The sequence below is a fragment of the Hyposmocoma kahamanoa genome, unplaced genomic scaffold, assembly GCF_003589595.1.
Source record: "Hyposmocoma kahamanoa isolate Upper Pololo Valley unplaced genomic scaffold, ASM358959v1 86, whole genome shotgun sequence".
Taxonomy (NCBI): Eukaryota; Metazoa; Arthropoda; class Insecta; order Lepidoptera; family Cosmopterigidae; genus Hyposmocoma; species Hyposmocoma kahamanoa.
Window position 1 is genome coordinate 10843159 of NW_020654289.1, and position 21858 is coordinate 10865016.

Consider the following 21858-nt stretch of genomic DNA (forward strand, 5'->3'; position numbering starts at 1 on the left):
GAAAGAGCGATTCGAGTTTTATGGACGTCGATGTTTGCATTGTTTTTCCACCGCCTTTTTGCAACTTATTTCATTGTAATGTATTTTTTACATTACAATTTTCAATATTGCAAGTGAAAGGTTACCTATAGTGAAAGTTTAAAATTATCAAGATATTTATTTTCTATAATAACTATCATGAGTTTTCTGATAATTATCCAATATATATTCGATAATCATCCATACCGGTTCAATCATAAAAAGTGGGAAAAATAAATAAACTTGAAGAAAAATCTTTGGGAAAACAAATTTGGTTTGTGACGTTTTCAGACATTGACATTTGACACGTTTGGATACAGTGCTTCTATTTTCTCAATGTCTATCGGCAATCATCGGATTTCCGAATGCACACGAATATCCATATCCATGCCCATTAATCATTACAATTAAAATCTATAATGTTTTGAATTTTGAACATCGTACTTTGTTGTTGTTTTATTTTGAATTCCGTGTGAACTATATAGAGTTGTACAACTATTTCCCTAATTTTAATAATATTTATTACCCCATTTCAATAAGCAAGTCACCGAAAATATAAAGTAATTAAAGCGTGCTTCTTTTATGTAACTAAAAATGAATATTGTTCCGTTTATTAATCACTTCAGTTCAGTCTGTATCTGAACACATTTCTTCATCTGACATAGCTATGTTAGTACGTTCGCCATCGATGGAATAATCACATTCCGCGCCGCTCGAACAGGTATCGGTTTCTTGTACAAAATACAAGTACACGCTGTAAATTATATGTCGTGACTGGGACTTTAGCGGCTTTTCTCCCATTGTATAATAAACAAATAAAAAGCAACTCTATATACTTCTAAGTCAACTGACGGCGTCTGGTTTGTACCAAAGGCAAAGGGCAACTGAATAAAACCCGACGTCAGCCGAAACACGAAGTTTGCCGAAGAACATTGAAAAATAGAAGCACCACATGTCTCTGACACAAATACATGGCAATGACGTGCTAGCTACAGCATTATGCCATTCCATAACTTTCTATAAATATCAACACTTAGTAAAAATTCCTTCGAACCGAAGTCTTCTAGCATACCGTGTCAGACGCTATAGACGCTTGTTTATACAAGCACATAGTAAAATTCGTGAGGTCCGTTGGTTTGTTCCGTGGTTTAGTTGGTATAATCTAAGTTTAGTTTAGTTGGTATGATCTAAGTGTTCGATCTTTGTATTAATAATTGTAACAAACTAGTGGAGTAATTTCACAAAAAATAATTGAATATCAATTCAATAAAAATTTAAAATATCAAGATAATTATTAAAATACACATGGTATTATAAATCAAGATAATTATGGCGATAATTATCGTGGTAATTATCACTTCGAACCCTGCCTGTAGTGATTAGATATTTTAAAGTCACCGTTCGGTGACTTATCGAATAAGCGAGAAATTTATAACGCAAATCATGTTTACAATGTAATATCATAATAAAATAAGAAAAAAGGTTACAGTAGAAGGCAGCATAGCTAAGCACAGTGTTTAGCCTGTTGTTCTCTGAATCGACAGAAAGCAGATTCAAAACTAAAGTAATAATATATCTCCTTATATATATCCTGAGTCAAATTCAGTTTTTTGTTGTAAAATAAAAGTATTTATTACCTCCCATATTCAACTACTCAACAAATAAAAGGAGACGTGCTGTACAAAAGAGAATAATATGTTAGATATAGATAAAATGTTAAAATTGGAAATAGAAGAGAAAGTTACGAACAAAGTTCGACTTACGTATATAAAATATAAAAGATATGTCCATAGAACGATGAAATATTTACGTACTATGTTTAAATTGATAGCTATGGTTAAATGGCCAAGATACTGTAAAAGAGTTTTTTCTCTTAGGTAGAGGATGCTACACAGTACTAGTCACTATAGCTTGCATTTGCGACTCATTCATACTGCGACATAGGATCTCAGTTATTAAGTACTTAATGGTCAGAGCTTTAAATCGCAAAGATCTGAAAAACATTGTCAATGCGCCCATTATCCTGAGACATAAGTGGACAAGTCCCATGTGCCTGTAATTTCACCAGCATCTTTAGGTACCTTTCAAAACCGAGTAAGTGTGCGGTGTGACGGAGACGCAGATCTGGGTGAACACTAAACTTGGTTTGCTCCGCGAGCGATATTGCGGCCCCGCGCCACATAGAGATCGCTCCCTCCAATGACCAAGTAGGCACAAGTCTACTGCGGAGAGCAGAGAGCAATACCCTGCGTCTCGCCTCGTTCCTACGCGCGGGGGCGCGTTATTACGCGCGCGCACCGTGCTCCCCAACACGGAGAAACGTATTGAGTGTTTTGTATGGCGCGTGTTTTCTGTACAAACTGAGATACTTCGGTATAACGTTCAAAAACGCAGCCCTGGAGACCGTTGCGTGTCTCGGAGCGTAGTGAAAGTGGCCTAATGCTCACATTACTGCTTAGCGGTAGAAATAAGTGAAATGGCTTTCATAAGGAGCTCGACTGCTACTAAAAATGTTTATTATTTTTTTTATTTGTTTATAACTATGTTACGGTTATAAATAAATAAAAATAATAAATAAAGCTTTTGACATACATATTTCTAGAACTAAAATAACCCATCACAGACATAACTAACCGAGCGCACATAAGCAAATGGAATATATGAATATTTTTATCAAAGAGGACATACATATAACATGGATTCGTACAATAAAGTATCAGATGTCTTCATCGTAAAATATAGGGTTTAAGCCGTCGTTTATGCCAATGCTTCTTTCGTCAAAGGGAATAGACAAAAAAACGTATCCAAATAGCTTTGTAAATCTATATACAATGGAATGTGTAATATGCTCGGATCTTCTCTAAGGAAAAACTATTTAGTTCACTAGTCTATGCGGCTTAGGGGTTTCTAATATTGATGAAGTTATTTTCTTTCTCTAAAGGTCACTGTCGGAGATATGACTGTTTCTTACTAGTGATTTATAAAACCATATTATATATTATATTTATAAAACTTAAAGACTTGGTAGATTCTCTATGGCCTTAAAATGTAATTTTAATAATTAGATTTAGATGCTAATAGGAAATGAAATTATTTTTCCGGCTTTAAATCGCGTATATTTGTATATTGTTTTTTCAAACAAACCGACGTTTCGGGCCCTTTACATGTCCCATGATCACGGTTGACTGAGGTAGTACAGTTATCAACCAGTCATGTCTAATATTAATGCAAACCACCCTATTTTTTCACTATAGTTACAAAAGTTATTAATTAAACACCTTATTTTTAATTTTACAAAGAAAACATTCCAATTTACGCTACATTACGTTTTACAAATTATTTTATCGAATGAATTTTTATTAAGTTCAATTTATTATTAACTAATAATAGAAAATAGAATAAATTAAAACATATTAATTTTTACTGCAGTCTTATCTCTATTTGGGATTTTTCATCAGAGGATTTACTGGATCCCAACCACCAGCACCACCAGTAGGATTTTTACCGCCCTACAAAATTAAAAACAAATTGCTTACTGACCTACAGCAGACTGCCGCGCAATCCGCATGTAAAATACATCTTTCATTACTACGTTAAACTTTTAAATATTTAACTATTGCTTACAACATCAAAGTGATTGAAACGTACTCGTAAATGAAACAAAAATACCACACAGCCAAGTCCTCTGCTCGTTTATTCAATCCAACGCATGTTATGTTTTATTCTAATTTAAAAAGTTCTACGGTTAGATTTTTTTTATAGTTGTATATGTACAATGTATTCGCAATCAGACTATTTTTTTATTATTCCAAGTGACGGAACGAGCAAGTAGTGCGCCTGGAGGTAAGCGACACGCTTATCCACAACAGTTACAGTGTCATTTAGAGCTTTAAATCGCAAAGATCTTGTACATTGTCACTGCGCCCGTCACCCTCAGACATAAGTTGACAAGTCCAATGTGCCTATAATTTCACCAGCACCCCTTCCCTTCAAAACCGGAACATCTTTAAAAGACTCTTTTAGTCATGAATAATAAGATTTTAAATCATCGCCATTATTTTCTAGATTGTGTCGAATGTTTCTCTGAATTTGATTAGTTAATAAGATTAAACTCAATTTGTTTGGCATGCGGTTCCAGGGGGCCTACTCTATGAGCTTATAAGGAACCAGTCTGGTTCACTGCAGTTTAGTTTATGTGATAAAAATGAATCATCGTATCATGACCTACACAAAGGCAATTGGCGATTGCACAGCAAATACTTTTTAAAGATTCATTATTGTCTCCGACCGGCTTTGCTGACACCTAAAGAGCCAGATGGAGCTATGAAATGAATCACAGGAAAAGAAAATAGCTGTATTGCCCTGGGAGCGTTCAAGAAGTATTAACCGGTTGTGTTAAAAAAAGTAGATTATGTTTTTTAAATAATTTTATTATTAATTATTCAAAATACGTTATTAACTGCGTCTGTGGCCGAACGGTTACTATACTGGACTGCCACGCAAAGATCCCGGATGAATATCCGGGTCGAGAGAAATTATTTGTATGGTCTACGTTTGTTTCTCTCGTGAGTTTATGTGTAACCTGTGGTTGGCTATAATTATGTGTGTCCATGGTGTGGGACTATGAGTGGGCGCGTTAACAAATCATCTTCTTTTTTCAAAAAATCATCTTTTTTATAATATCGGAAACTGTTCATTCACACTTTACAATTGTAGTAACAAAAAAGTGAGTTTGCTATTCGATAATAGATTTCGAATACATCTTATATTCTTAAATTTTTGTTCAGCATTGTGCCACTCATATTTAGTGATATTTAAAAGTTATTTTACGATATATCAAACCAACTCAAAAGATAACAGTGAATTAAGAAGTTGCAAATGTAATAAAACTTGAACTAAAACCCCGCCATTCTCCAAATAACACTATTTGAATTGCTTATTTTGACAGATGCAACCTTCGATTGGACGTCGAATAGCACGTTATAATACCATTTTTCTCTGAGAAAAAAACGGCTTTTGAATGGTCAACGTAAACTGCCTTGTTAAAAGTACGAATTTGACAGGCAGTTTAACTTACAGGCTAAATCGTGATTGCTATAAGAGCTCATACCGGGCCCTCAGAACTGTTCTGTAGAGTTTTTGCTGTAATTTATTGTTTTTACTATTTGTTCAGAAGATACCATTCATAAAACCGCTTTTACACTCCCGCCCTTGTGGTGAAAAATGCTCTACTTGGAGTATCGTTCAGACTTTCATCAATCATGTCCACAAAGTTGGAAAACTCCTGGGAACAGCGTCAGAAAATAAAATTTTTACTACAGCGTGAAAATAGGTGACCAAAGTGTTGTTTCTGCGCCACTTTAATGGTATTCGAATATACTTTAAAGCGTAATAAATCTTTTTATATAGTGATTTTGTAACGGTTTTTATTGCTATAAAAAGAGAAATGTTCGTCTGCCTTGATAATCCATGACTGCAACATAGTTGTAAACATACGTCCATCTACTAGACATGTAATTAAGAAATTTAAATTAACATAATATTTTACAAATTACCTGCAACACTAGCGAAAGTATATATTTTAAATAATACAAGTCCAATTATTGTCGTATTTATTCATACTTACTGTACTGAATTATTACTGAATTGTTCGTGAGCTACAGCCAAAGTTTTTTTTTATTTCAAGTGATGGGACGAACAACGCGTACACTCAATATAGCCCCGCACTAGGGAAACCCTGGGTCGCCGGTGTCATGGAAACACGCATAGACAACCACAAATTACACCCAAACTCACAAGAGAAATAAATGTAGGCCATACAAGTATTTCTCTCGGCCCGGGAACCGAACCTGGAACCTCTGCGTGGCAGTCCGGCATGGTAACCGTTCAGCTACGGAGGCAGTTAATATAAGAATACTTATAATAGTCGTAGTTCATAACTGTTGCAGTGCCACCCATAGCTTTAAACCGTTAAGATCTGAGGGGCAATATCAGTGCGCCAGTGACTCTGACACTTAAATTGACAAATCCCATGTGTCTGTAATTTCATCAGCAACCCTTCCCTTCAAAACCGGAACACCGTAATGCTGACATTACTGCTTGTCGGCAGAAATACGAAAGGTGCCAGTACTTCCCTGGATGAACACTTTCGCAAGGAGCTCTACTGCTACGAAAACTAAAGTTATGCGTATCTTCGTTATTTATATTGAAACTTGGAAAAAATCCTTTGTATAATAATAATATCTTAAAGTGAACCTGAGTTTACCAAATTCCTTTGTTTCATTTCGTAAAAATGCTTTAACACTCCTGTATTCTTACTATAAATAAATATATTAAAAACCATCATAATCATCATCATCAATCCATTTATATGTCCCACTGCTGGGTACGGGTCTCCTTTCAGACGAGGGTTTAGGCCATAGTCCGCCACGCTGGCCCAATGCGGGTTGAGGACTTCACACGTTTTCCGAGTGTTGTGAACCTTCTTCAACGTGCAGGTTTCATCACCATGTTTTCCTTCACCGAAAAGCTCATGATAAATTTCAAATTAAATTTCGCACATAAATTCCGAGAAACTCAGAGGTGCGAGCCCGGATTCGAACCTACGACCTTCTGCTTGAGAGACAGTAGGTCAAACCATTAGGCTACCATGGCTTCATATATATAAAAAGCATAGAGCTCCATAAAACATGACTTTGTATGAAAATATCGATGCCAATGAAGGTAGATAAAGAATTATGCCAAGATCAAACAAACATGTACATGTACTGAATACATGCATTTTGCAAAAGGAGGCCTATCCCGGTGGGAGACATGCGTGACGTAGAATATACACATACGAATAAAGAGAATGAAAAACGTATCAGCGTAGAGTTATTGAAGCATTTAGTTCCCACATTGTGATTTAATCACTTTTAATTCAGATTTATTGGAAACTCGTTTTAGATTTCCCACATTAAGGGACATTTTTCACCAAAGCAGATTGGAAAAGAAGTGTGTTTCATCTATTGTGAGTGATGTTGTCGAATGCTAAATATTGTAACTAAAACTTTATCTTGTTTATAATTATTAATACAAAGATTGAACACTACGAAGCCATGTCATGATGAAGAAGTAGATTTGTCACAGATTTCTCACAGATGGCGTTACGGCAAAAAAGTCAATAAAAACCAAAAACAAATACACCCGCGTCGAGATCAGTTAGGGGAGGCCTTTTTGACGAGTGTGAGCACTAAACCATATCTCTGAAACATATATTTTGTAGTTATGTAATGAATAATATATGATGATTTCTAAAAATAAAGATCTAAAACAAGCATGTACAAAAATTCGTAAGGTCCGCTAATTCGTTCCGTGGTTTAGTTAGCATAGCGTCTGACACGGTTTGCTGGAAGACGTTGGTTCGAATCCAGCCGGATCAAAGGAATTTTTTCTTAGTGTTCGATCTTTGTATTAACAATTATAACAAACTACTGGAATAATTTTATAAAAATAATTGAATATCTTAGTGGTCAAACACGGTGGTACTCAATAAATTTAAAAATTACTTCTTTACCTCAATAGCCCGGAAAGGCTTTCTTTCTCATTACAAATCTGCACGCAAAAGCGTTTTTTCCTTCACTTCCAACTTCACGTTTTTTCCAACTTCATACACATCGTCAAATTATTTTGCAGATGTGTGCCAGTTTTCTCACGATATTGCCTTCATAGAAAATCTCATGGTAAATTTCAAATTAAATTAAAAAACTCAGAGGTGCAAACCCACGGCCCTTTGCTTGAGAACCGATAACTTAGAGGCCATTGGGCTACCACGGCTGTTTTACAAACAATAGATAATCAAGAAATAGTTTTCGTTATGCAAGGTTGCAAAGTTGTTGTTTGACGCGATAGCTTGTATTGAAACCTGAGGAAGCGAACGATGGCTAAGACTGAACCACAAGCAAAGGGAGTGGTCCAAAATTGGAATTCTGAGCGTAGCGAGGGTTTCAAGGCACGAGACGCAAAACAACTTTGCTGCCGAGCGAAACACACAATTTTTTACCTCACTATAGTGAGGAAAATGGTAGATGAAAGAAAAACAGTTGAACTATAAAACGTCAGTTTTGTAATCAAAAGAAAAAGTTTATCTTCGGATGCGTTCTGAATTTGCACCTCATACACTTTTTTTCTTGCTTGTACTAATAATTTTGTGCGATTACTGAAATTATTTCAGTTCTTCGACGAATTAAAATAATTTAATAAACTCAATTAGTTATCATTGTCAATTTAATGTCTTCAATAATAAGAATGAAATATACCAACGGATTTATATTACATAAATAAGTAATGTACGACAAATCGCGTAGTTGAACGTGTCATTATCTTTTTTTTCATCGAAAGAAAAAGTTAGGTGCACCACAGTCCATCGTCAAGTTCGAATTTCAAAACCTTTTCCGCGCTAGCGCGCAAAAACCGCTTTTACGCGCAGATTTCTAATAAGAAAGAAAGCTTTTCCGAGCTAGTGAGGCGAAAAAAAAAATTTATTATTACGCAGCACTGTTACGGAGAAATGTAATTACCCACTTACTTTAAGCCTTTTAAGATGCTTTAAAGAAATAAAATTATTAACTTTCTGATTACTGGAAGAACCTAACTACACTTTTACGTTATGTACTAACGTATGTTGTATGTATGTTTGTATATGTATGTTTTAGAAATGACAAAAAGATTATTTTGAAATTATTTAAAAAATAAAATAAAATATAATCATCTATAAACTAACAATGAAAAATATTTTGAAAAATTTGAAAACGATCCTTTTTACCCGACTGCGTGAGAAGGAGGCGGAATATAACAAAAATTGTAAAACATACGTTATTCGTTTATCCCCGCCCACACTCCTAATAAAATCCAAATTAATATCTAAATTTTCATATATTTTATTATTTGTTTAAATCGGTTGACAACTGCATATTTTCTGTAGTTAAGTGAATAACTTCCTAAGTACGTCAATGATCTTAATTAATAATTCACTTAAGTAGGTAGGTACTGAATAAAACACATTGAATGCATAGTGCATTCTACATTGCTCAAGCAACGCTCTATAGATTAAAGAGCTTTTCTCTTTATCTCTTTTTGTTATTTTTTATGCGGTCCAGTTCTTTTATATAACTTTCTTTCCAGCTAAATATTTTTGCAGTCGGCTTTTTTTTAATAATTTTGTTTACTTAACTATTTTCTACAACTAAACAAAACCACTTTTATTCGTGAATAAACCAACTATGTTTTACCATTCGTACAACTATGTTTTACCATTCGTATGACCTTGAGATTCTCAAGGATTTTTTTAAAAAGAAATGAGTTTCTTTCAATTATTATTATCTAGTAGTTTTCAATAAATAGCCCGCAATCTTAAAACAAAAAAGTCATAGTCAGGTAAATGATCTCCAAATGCCAATTTGTTATATTTCAACATTAATAATGAGTGGTAGCGTAGACAAATTTATGGCGGTTAAAAAAACAAAATCAAGTCGAAACTGTGTATTTTTATTAAACGATTACATTGGTACAAACGCGCGACTACAACGGTGCAATCGCTTATAAATTCCAAGTGTAGCGATGTAATCGCGTGTTTGTATCGATGCTGTCGCGCGCTTGTATTGTGTTTGCATCGCTGCTTAAAATCGCACGCGTGTGTAAAAGTAGAGGATCAGCGACTGCATCGCTACTGCATCGCGTTTGCATCGCTGCTAAAGGTCTTGAGTAACCGCTCTTAGATGTGCAAAATGTAAACAGAGAAAAGTCATTGTCAAAGTGTGAATGCAGGTGTGCCAAATCTTCTAATATTTAACGGAATTGGTAAAGGAGGAGGTTCTCATTTTCTACAATTTTAATTATCTATTATAAAATATTAACAATCAACAAAATCTCTAACAACAATACACAATAATTTATCAAACGCACTACGGAGACAGGAAAATATTTCAGTTCCAGAAACGAAACACGAATGACATCTATGACACGACAAAATGGCGGTACAAAAAATGTTTTTGATCCCAATTGTGTTACTAGTGTTTCATAATATTATTTTCCACTTTAAACATAGTTTTTTATGACAATTTCTCAGAAGAGAGATTTAAAGATTCTGCCAACAAAATTAATCGATAACTTTTTTATTCTTAAATAGGAGAGTTACAAAATTTAATATATACACACAATTTTTTAATGATACTTTTTTATGACTTTAATGTGTCTGTCTGTAATGTAAATGTCTTTTGACGTAGACCACACGTGGCCAATGGTACGAATTGTTGTTAATGGTATAAATCTTACCTAAATGTTGAACTAAAGGTACGAATTATAATAAAACAAATATCCCACAAAATTTCTCAAGCCTTATCCGAGTCGGTGTATCGTGAACTGAATACAATAGGATTTTATCAGCCATTGTCACCTGCGATTTATAGACTACCAGCTAAGTCAGATATCTTTCAGGCTATATTTTTATGAGATTGAGTAATCTCTTTATGTACGCGTATTTTGTCAATGCAGCAAATTTTATACAATAGTATATATAATCATTTATATCGCATATCAGTACGAGTATCTTAATGTTAAAATTTCAGTTGTAATGTTAAGGGATAATATGATTGTCACTATAATAAACAGTGACAATAAATAATATTAATAATGTGTCATACAATCACACCAATGGCCTAGTCTCAAACTAGGTACTTTACTATGAATAGAACATAATGTAATTAGTTCCTTATGTTGCCTAGCGTCCCGAACTGCACACGTGTATTATTACGTAATGCGTTATGTTCGCGTGCCGCTGGCGCGAATTATGAGTTATCATCAGACCGTTTGCACACTACGTCGTATCAGTTCCAAATCCGAGAAATTACGGTCCGAAATGTCACAGGTGTCCGAAGTGTCATTTCTCTTCTATCTTTAGGTGTATAAACGATATTCGTATTTTCGCGGCTTCGAATCGGACTTATTGCACAAGCGACATCCGAAGTGGGTCCGAGTTTTCTAGATTTGTATAGTCTCGGATTCGGAACGAATACGGATGCGGTGCGTAAATGAGCTAACAGAGGCGCATTTCATTGCACGCGTGCCGCGTGCGTGAAATGTGCGTGCAGCATGCGTGTCACGCGCGCTCTATGTACGTGCAGCACATTTGCCAAATTTGTACGCACCCAAATAAGAGTGCAAAAGACTCGGTATGTAAAAAAGTGCAATTATTATAAAACACTCCCTGTGAAACCAAGTAACACAATACTCACCCCAAAAGGGCCTATATAACTATATAATTTTAATAGTAATCGACGTGTAGTTTAACAATAAGAAAAGGAAGGTGATTTATGATTTATGGGCACGTTTTCTCGTTTCAAGAAATTTTGATACAGTGACGACGGATAGAACAAAGGTACGAATAGTGAAGGAAAAGAGAATTCGAGAACTATTCAAAATTACAAATATAACCAGGAACCAAAAATTATGATGACAAAACGGCAGGTTGACGACGAAGGAGGTCAGCATCGTCACACCTGTACTGTGAGTAGAGCATCGGAATTCACTCCGGGGATTGCCCCGGTATGGTTTGGTATGGTATGGTTTGGGTGTTCGGGTAGTGACCCGAACAACCAAACCATACCATACCAGCTTGGAAAAGTTCATTCCCAAATTTTACTACCTGAAATCAAACCTGGAAACTCCTCCTCCGAAGTCGTGTAACAAATAAAACAAAATAAACATACAACGATATCTAATAAAAACAAAATTGTCATTTCTTCGAAAGAAATTCCTTTACGCTGTAAAATTCATTATCCAATAAAAGAAGTTTCAGTCGGGTATAAAACATTTCCTCGTTTGTAACACTTTTCAAGTTGGCGGATAGGCGTTCGTAGAATTGGGGACCTATTTATTACTCGCGGGTTTCTCGTTGCGAGTTCGGTGCTGTGGGTAACGAATTTTACTTTTCCCGTGTTTCGTAACACTCGGCCTCCGCCCATACATCGCTAGTTAGTGTTTAAGTTTTGACGCGCACAAACATTATATCATAAATGTAATGGGAATGTGACGGTACGTCACTTGGTGTTTTTTACAAAGGCTTCTGCAGGACTAAGCTTTATTTTGACAAATCCTTTCACCACGATGGCAAGAATTATATATGCCATCGATACGATAAAAATAAAAAAGTTATCTGGTCTCAAACTAGAAAATTCTCTGTACCATGAATACCAGAGCAACGAAATTAACTCCGGGGCATTACCCAGATCACCCACACTAGAACCAATTTAGAAAAATTCAATATTTCCCAAATTGGTTTTACTAGAAATCGAAACCGAAAAATCTGTGGTCCCGGGTTAGATCCCCGCCCGGGTCAGTTCGAAAAACTAACTTTTCTACCTCAGGGATAGCGAAAACCGGCGTGCAAACCACTCAACCACGGAGGTCGTCATTAGTACCTCCTCCCGGTTCCGGTCCCGGAGGAGGTTCCGGGTTTGATCCTCAACCGGGTCAGTGTAGAAAAACTACTTTCCTATATTGTCTCGGATCTGGGTGTTTATGATACCGTCGTCGTTTCCGATTTCTATAACACAAATGCTTTATCTACTTAACGTATGATGTTGTCTAATATTAAAAAAGAGGTCGTCAAAGAGCAAGTAGATAAAGAGATGGTGACTTTAGTTTTTAAATTTTAAATTGACTTTTATTCTTTAATTCATCGGATATAAGAGGGCGCCAAAAAACGGCTAATGTTACAAGTACAACGTGAACAGAACACTCAGTGTGTGATTCGATTTTCCGCAAACGTCCTATTGAAGCATAAGTGGCATAGGAAATGTCGCGCATTCGTCTGTGGGAATAAAACATACAGAATGGGGCCAGCCCGTTTGGACTTTGGCCAAATCTGAGAATTTGTTGTATTTTGTAAAAATGTGATGGTTTCTCCGGTTAATAATGGCGCTCTGTTCGTGACGTAAATGATTGTAATAGACGCAAAGGTTTTCTATAGAGATTTGGCTCATTAAGATTTATGTTTTATTTGTTATAATGAGGGTATATAATATGAACCAAACATAAAACAACAAAAATAAGTAATTTGGAGTTCTCATTTTAATGAATAAAATATTGATATCAACTAGTAGGCGTGATGTTAGACCTGTAGTTTGAGAATTTTTAAATGCAATCAACATCAACCTATTTATACATCCCACAGCTACTTATTCTTCACCAAAAATGTCACGGTAAATTTCAAATTTCGCACGTAAATTTCGAAACACTCAGAGTGCCGGATTCGAACCCACGACCTCTGCTTGAGAGGCGATAGGGCAAACCATAAGGGTACCAAGGCTCATAATTTAATGCGCACTTAAATTTTACATAAAAAAAAAGTATCCATCATACTACTTTAAAAAAGAAAAATACTAATACATAATTAAAATTAAAATAAATAGGAATTGTACTATAGAATAAGGCTAATTTTTAAGTTATTACTGTTATTTAAGGTCAGAAATGAAGCTTTTATTATTATAATTAAAGGTTAAATAAAGCTTTTACAGGTTAATATCTACTTGAGCTTTTTAACGTGTAATAATTTGTGTACTCATAGCGCTTTTGCGTTAGAAATACAGTCATAACGACCACGTCTTATCATAAAATGACTTGTTATTTCTCATTCCTACTATTCCAACGGTACTATAATGGTGTAATTTATCTCGTCAAGATCTCCCGGGAAAGTACACACGCGGCATAATAATAATTTGTCCCGGGAGAAATTCGTTTGCGCCTAATCCCAAATTAGATTTACATTCCGGCATTTGCTTTTGGTGTCTCGGAACATTGCGCGGGAAGTAAATGGCTTGTGATTAGCAAGCGAATTGAGTTCCGTTGTTGGGTTTAGAGCGATACAGGCGAACTCTTCTGTAGGACACAGAAAAAGTACCGTTAAAACTAGAAAATAAAATAAAAGCGTTGAAAACTTCAGGCGTTCAGTTTCTTCCTTTTCTTAGTCGTACACGTTTTAAGAATGGACTTGGTCGTTGGGTATTATCCAGTATCAATAGTTGATAAGAAGTGCTCTTGAGCTCTGGCAATAATTCCTCTCTGCTCGCTTATTCTTTTGTCTGCAAGGTAGAAAGGTATTGCGAGTCGTTCCATAGAGTTTTCGCTAGCAAAAACATTTTACGATTTGTTAGTTACTCAGTCGGCAATAGTTATTTTTGATATAAGTGCGGAAAGTTAGTCATTATTCACGAGTCTCGAGGCTTCTTGGCCCGAGCCAGAGGCGAGGGTCAAGACGCGAGACAAGTGAAAATGACAAATCCGCACGTGTATCAAACGACGTTTTTTAATACATTTGCGAAAAAACTACATTGAAAGTAAAATAAAACAGTATTTAAACAAAACTCATTTTCTGCTAGTAAATTAAAATAATGAAATACAACCACTGCAACCATTAGTTAAAAGTCTATGGAAATCTAGTTCTAACGTGCTGTTTTTTTTATTTTCTGTAATATCGGTCTGTAACCACTTTTCTTATTATGAAGTCCTGGTACTTTTGTTTAAACTTCTTTAGGAACCCGTGCACGGTAGTGAGGTACAATTTATCTATAATACATAGAACAAATATATACATAAAAATCTCGCCTGTCACCCATTCAGGGGTAGGCAGAGACTGTGGACCTCCAATCGATACGTTCATTATATAGTATTTGTAAATAAATATAAGTTTTAATGACGAATGACTTACGTCACAAAGCACATAAATATTAAATAAATATACAACTTCTTTAGTTCTGTGCTTAAGATTTGAAACAACAGTAAATTAAAAAAAAATGGAAAAGTAAAAGCACTAGTGCGAGAAATCCATCTTTCCGCACGATTTATAGTGAACGAAAAATACCACGTTTTGAGCAACTGTATTAAAAAAGTTTATTCATAATTATTATTTGTCTATTTCAATTTGTACCAACACAATGAAAAACATCATAAACTTCTGGAATATTTTTCTTAAATGACTAAAAGACTAATCTAATTTTTATTATCCACTCCAACACACACAACACAGCACTTTTTGTTCTCCTCAATTTTTATAATTCCATTTGTTAAATAAATTTAAAAAATGATTTAATTCTTGTTTCTGGTCCCTTTAATCTAACTGGAACCAAGAGTGGAACTAATAGCCCGAAAGGAATTTAATTCCAAACTGTAGGTACTACGGATAACAAAAGAAAACATTTGCCATGGAACTATCACGTAATGGAACGACGGCATAAAAAAATTGCCTCTATACCATTAATGGAATTGTCTGATGGTACTATGGTAAAGGATGGCTATAAACATATGCAGCATATTTTTATTGTGAATTATTGTTCACACTATCCCGAAGGTACTAAATTTGTTTACTTGCATCTTCTTTCAGTGACGTTATATAGCCACGTTTTATGTAAGCAAAATTATTTGTCAGCATCGTTAAGACTCACATCAATAAACTGCTGTGCACGAAAAAGCTTACTTATGTTTTTGTTGCGCCATATTTAATAAGTGTTCTTATAATTTATTATTACAAAAATCGAACACAGAGACAAATTCCTTCGATCCGGCTAGACTCGAACCAGTGACCTCCCCTTACCGTGGCTTAGCACTGCCAACTGAGCTACGGAGCGAACCAGCAGATATTCTCTGTGCTTATTTGCAGGTCTTTGTTTATTTGGTTTTAAACGACTTTTATGCCTTTAGGAGTAATTTCACAAAAATAATTGAATATCAGTAGTAAAACATCGTGATATTCAATAAACTTACTATTATAAGTGTTTTTAGTAAACTTAAATAACCGACTTAAAAAAAGGAGGAGGTTCTCAATTCGACTGTATATTTTTTGTATGTGTGTTACGCGATTACTCTGGATTTGGGATTATTTGGAAACCGATTTTGAGGATTCTTTTTTTTTGTTGAAAATAGGTCCAGGTTCCAGAGGTCGCGAAACTGACCTCTGGAACCCTCTTTCCAACAAAACTTTCCATTAACCGATTTCAATAAAACTTGGCAAACATGTAGATGTTTATGAATTCCAATAAAAAAGTCGATAAGCAATAATAAAAAATAAAAAGTTATAATTATAAAATAAATTTATCTTCTAGAGAATAATTAGAAATCAAATACGGTTTTTGAAAAGTAAAGTCATTCCGTTATAGATTATTTTTCCGAAATAACGCTTGTTCGAATTTTCATTACGCCGAAAACCGAGTTATAACGAAACCGTTGTTCTTTCAGGGTATGTTGAATGTTCATCGCAAAGACACAATTAGATTCGGTAAGGTTAAGTTATTTTTATATGAAAAAAAATTTTCCTCTCAAAATTACTTTCGAGGTTACGAAAATTCGAGGAAACGTTATTTTTGGAAAACGTCATTTCGGACTTCTGGCACATCTAGTACAAACATTTACACTTACAGAATCTTGTCGTGTGTATATCGCCTGATCTTGGCTAGTCCGATCTGACTGGCAGCTATTATTAACCGTCATTAACTTAAGCCATCGCTTTTCCTCCATAATGTCAGTTACCATAAGCAAGGAAACTCTACGTACCGTTAAGCCAGTGCCTGAGTTGGGTAGATATAATTGTAAACAGAATATTATAGAAGATGGTGTAGGGAATAAAATGAAGCTCAGAGAATTTGCACTGGTATTGAAAGCTAATAGTTAAATCTTCTTTTTTTAACTCCAGTAGCAATTGCATGAGGCGAACAAGCCATGCACCTGTTGATAAGCGATACGCCTGTCCATAACTGTTGCAGTGCCACTCAGTGCTTTAAATCACAAAGATCTGAGGGGCACTACCACTGCGCGCGTCACCCTGAGACATAAGTTGACGAGTCCCATGTGCCTGTAATTTCACCAGCACCCTTATCGTTCAAAACCAGAACGCAGTAATTTTCACATTACTGCTTGGCGGCAGAAATCGGTAAGGTGGCAGTACTGCCCCTCGACGAACTCTTTCACAAGGAGCTCTACTGTTACAACAGTTTCTGTCAAAAGTTTCCAGTAGTATGAAGATTGCGGTATTGATTATATTATTAAATACGAGTACAATATAAATGGAAACTCTGTTGTATGAACTGAATTAGATTTTTTTTTCTGTTATTCTTTCATGTTGTGTGATTTTTTTTACGATACGATAACCGTCATATTGTAACTTCTCATGGGAGTCATATACAAAGAGATGAAGAGATCAAATGTATATTCTAGAGATTGGCAGCAGCGTCTGACAACATAGTAAGTTACTTAATGTAACTACATTGCGAAATAAATCTGCTTGCTAAAGCTTAGCAATAATGGAAATTCGTTATTTCTTGGAGTCTTCTTTCTTGTACTTCAATCGGACGTGCTGCGTCGTACTTTATGAATATGTAATGTGCGTAAGAAAAATAACATTGTATATAGTATATTTACGATGTAGTTACTAAGAGTTTTATACGTTAAATAAGAAACATCGTCTAGAAACTTTACACGCCAATCGAATAAATAGCTAAGCAGAGCTATTTATTTGCGTGGCGTAATTACTGGGTACAAACACGAGTAATTAAAACCCACACTAACACGGATAAATCTCCGTATGAGTTCCAAAGACTCCGCTTGTAACGGCGCGGCGCGTGTGTAATTTAAAGTGCAAGCGAATGCACTAAAACATACTGCGGTGGAAAGTTTGCTTTTGCTTGGTTAGCTTTGCAATTAATTGAAGCTCTTATAAAAGATTTAGAGAACGTTCGGTAGTGTTTTTAGTTCCTTGAACGTATTGAGTGTAATCAGAAAAAGAGTTTATGGATTAAGTGCCAACAGAGGTGTCTAGCATCCATAACAAAGTTTTTATTGTCATGGAACTACAAGTTGAAAACATTTTGTTGTTCCATGAAAATAAAATATTGTAATTAAAAGTTACTTTGTAGTTTCATGACTAAAAAAATCTTTTCTGGCTCTTAACCAATTGTTTTTTCTAAGTGTAGAGACATTTTTCATAGAGTTAATGTAAGTACATATGAACTGAATATACGTTGTTTGGGTGGAGTTGAATGTATAATTTTAATTCGTACAGCGACAAAAAATCAGTCGGTTCTTCTTATCATGATAGCCATTTATATTTGAATTAACTAAATAGGCTTTAGATTTAGACCCCATCTTGTATAATTTTAGAGCACATTTTTCACAGTACGTTTATAAAAATGTAATTTATGTTAAGAAGAATAGTATTTGAATGAAAAATAGTGACAGACATAACATTAATACGAGGAATAAAAATAAACTAGCTGTTCTTGACAGTCGTCTTCACAAACAAATTCATTTAAGGGGCGCTTAAATGAATATACGCTTCTATAGAATAGAATAGAATCATTTATTTCATATTATCAATGTCACAATATTACAATTAAAAATACAATGTTCAGGGATAATATGATAGTGACTAACGCAAACAATAATAATTAATATAAAAAAGTAGTATACCTACTGCTTGTCTAAATACAACGAAGTTAAGTGAAACAAAATTACAATTGAATAAAATAGAATAGAATCATTTATTTCATATTATCACTGTCACAATATTACCATAAAAAATATACAAGCTCAAGGGAGAATATGATCGTAACTAACGCAAATATATAATTAATATAAAAATAAAGTAGTATAACTACCTACTGCTTGTCAAATACGATGAAGTCAAGTAAAACAAAATTGCAATTGTTTCAAAAGAAACTCATGGACAATGTAGAATTCATTATGAAATAAAAGGAGTTTTATAAGATTCAGGTTGATATTCATAATTTGCCATTTTCAAGGTTTAAACTTAAAGTACAGACAAACAAAAAAGTTTGTGCTTTATACTTGTATTTAAAAGTTATTATACAGTGTACTAGGATAACAAAAATCCATAGTAGTAACCCGTTTAGCACCTGCAGGAATCAGGCAGTAATTTTTTCATGGTAAAAATTTTGTGCGACAAACGAAATGAAAATACATTTTTGGTTTTATGGTTTTTGCGGCGATGATATACGATAAAGATAGCTTGTACGTTAATTCCATGTCATTGTCCTTGTTCTTCAAAATGTATAACAATAGATAATTACCACAGACCACATAAATACTGGTTAGTGGGCGGGGTCCGCGTTACCTAGCTTATGAACAGACGTTCATATGAGTGTCAACACCGCGTCAGTCTTCGTTCAAATGTGATACATGATTATTTTGTGGAAAAAATAGAAATATGCCGAATTGTGCCATTATATCATGTCGCGTAAGAAGCCAAAGTTTAAAAAATACTCCGGGAGTGATTTAATTTCATCGGTAAGTACTAAAACTCTGTATTTTCTAATATTTTGAACAATACAGTACTAAAAATAAAAAAATAATAATAATAAAAAAAATACTATAATTTCAAACAAAACTATGTTCTTGCAACCCGGTAATAACAATACACATTGGTTGGTAGCCATCGCCGCCGTCAAAATAACAATTTGAATGACGCTCAATGAATTGCTTGCACTAGCGTCGTATTACACTTGGTACTGGATCCGCATGTTGTAATCAAATTATATACGATATGTAGAAACTCTGTAGTTAGAAACCCGGTTTTGGTTTAGTTCAACATTTTTTTTATTATAGCGGTACCAATGTGTAAACATGAATTGTTTATAGGTATTTATAAGCTAACAATTTTGATTACTTAACTGTTTGGTCCCAATACTCGCAATAGTTTTTTTAATTTTCAATTTAAATAAAAACGATATATTAATGGAAAAAAACGAAGTATAGATAGAAGAGGATGACGGAAGACGTATTACATTGATAATTTTACAATGCACGTAAGCTCGTGGAGTATCAAATGAAGACTTTATGAGATTGGAGATTTTTCTTTCCCTTATCTACATGATTCCTCCCTACTTGCTTATTATACGTCACCTTCATCCGTTTGAGTTCTTAGTTTTGTCACAGGCATGATTTACATTTGCAGTTTTTGTATTGATTTTTTTTAGTTTCCCGCCGGATCCTTTTTAAAGGAGAAATGGGCTGAAGCAACAGGCAGTAAAAGCTGGGTACCTACTAAATGTAGCACCATTTACTATAGGCATTATATGACATCACATTAAATTATATACATGTGAATAACAACCGAAAAATTCATTAACAAATAAATCATGTGGTTAATCAGGTGGACATGAAACTCAGAGTCGCCTTCACAAATTATAGACCACATCTAAATGTGAAAACGTTTCTGAAGCATTGTCAGTTATTTTTCCTCAAGTTTTCATGAAACAAATGATTCGCTTCTTCGCTTTCGGAAATAAGTATCACGCTATAGGTTAAGTCATGTTCTGCCAGTTCAGAAAGAGGTAATTGTTAAACAAATATATCATATTTCAGGGAGAATACAGATATTTATGATGACTGTGTTTTAATGTTTCAACCCTTCCAGCAATCGGATTGACTTGAAATCTAGTAGGTTATTGAAAGTACGATGATAGTATAGTAAATCATTAATACTGTGATTGTAGCATGTAGCTACGTACAAGCACACGCCTACGTAGCTAATATCAATTAATATTTGCGTGGAGCAAAACCTTATGCGTATTTAGTAAAAAATGTGTGCGTGTAAAGTCAGCTACGCTAGTTCTCGTAGAAATTGCTTTAAATGCCCTTTCCATATACTCCGTGATTAACCCTAATTATTGCAAGTATAAAGCAGTGCCTAGTTCAATATTCCGCTAGTTATTAAACATAATGTCGATATCAATTAAATGTCTCATCCCGATCTGTAGATTGTCAACTTTTTGTTTTTGTTCTAAGTTTATGTTCATAGGATTCTTAGTTTTTATGTGACTAGTAATAATAAAACCTTATTAGATCCAAATAAGTTTGAATTTTTTTTACCAAATGTTTTTTATTATTGTCTATTATCGTTTGATAATTTTTAACTAATCAAAATTATGGTATCTTAGCACTAATGTAAGATTACGTTTTCAAACGTGTGCGAGTGGCGAGACCGGTTTTGATACAAATGTTGATGCCATTTTGATTCTTCATTTCCATTCTTTTCTCTTTTCCGTGATAATTAACAAATAAACAGGTGAAGCTTTGTCATTTTTTGTTTCATCGTTTTCGCTGCAATGATTAAACGACAACGATAGCTATATACGCAATTTTATATCGTTGTCCTTGTTCTTCAAGATGTATAACAATAATTCAACAATAATTAAATAAGCTAACTTAGATTTATCAACTGTTTTCAATATTGTCACGGGGAGGTTTATCACGCATATTCTGCCATTTTATATGTATATATTTTTATATTCGCCATATTTTCGATTTAAGATGTTTGAAATAAATATTGTAAATGATGAATGTTTTAAAATCTATATTTACAAAGAGAAACCCCTAGAGTTTCTTGCTCATTCTTCTCGGGGGAATCTGCCTTACGAATACGGTAAGAACGGTACGGAACGGTAGAATTTAATCAATATAGCGATTTCAAGTGTTATTTACTTAAACATAAAATAAAGTTAATTTGAATTTTTATTATGAATTTTCAAGGTAACTTCGGCTATTTACCGTGAAGAGTGAAGAAGGCTACATCGACAAGAGCTCCTAGAGAGGATGATTGTTATTAGATTTTATTAATTTCAAATTAACGTTATTTCTAAAAACTTTAAATTACTCGGTTTCATTCTACGTATTACGGCGGCCTTTCCGTAAGGCCGTTACTGTTAAAACTTTGTACTCATCTTTTGTGTTCTTCGTTTCGTTCGGAAGTTCGGAAGTGTAATTTGTTAGCCTATAACATGCATATTGATGCATTAG

General features: G+C 34.4%; 1 protein-coding gene across 1 annotated transcript in view; it reads left to right on the forward strand.

The window, feature by feature from the left end:
• The window catches only part of LOC113234906 (zwei Ig domain protein zig-8-like), a 53376-nt gene that overhangs the window by 11680 nt on the left and 19838 nt on the right, over positions 1–21858 (forward strand). The window lies entirely within an intron of this gene.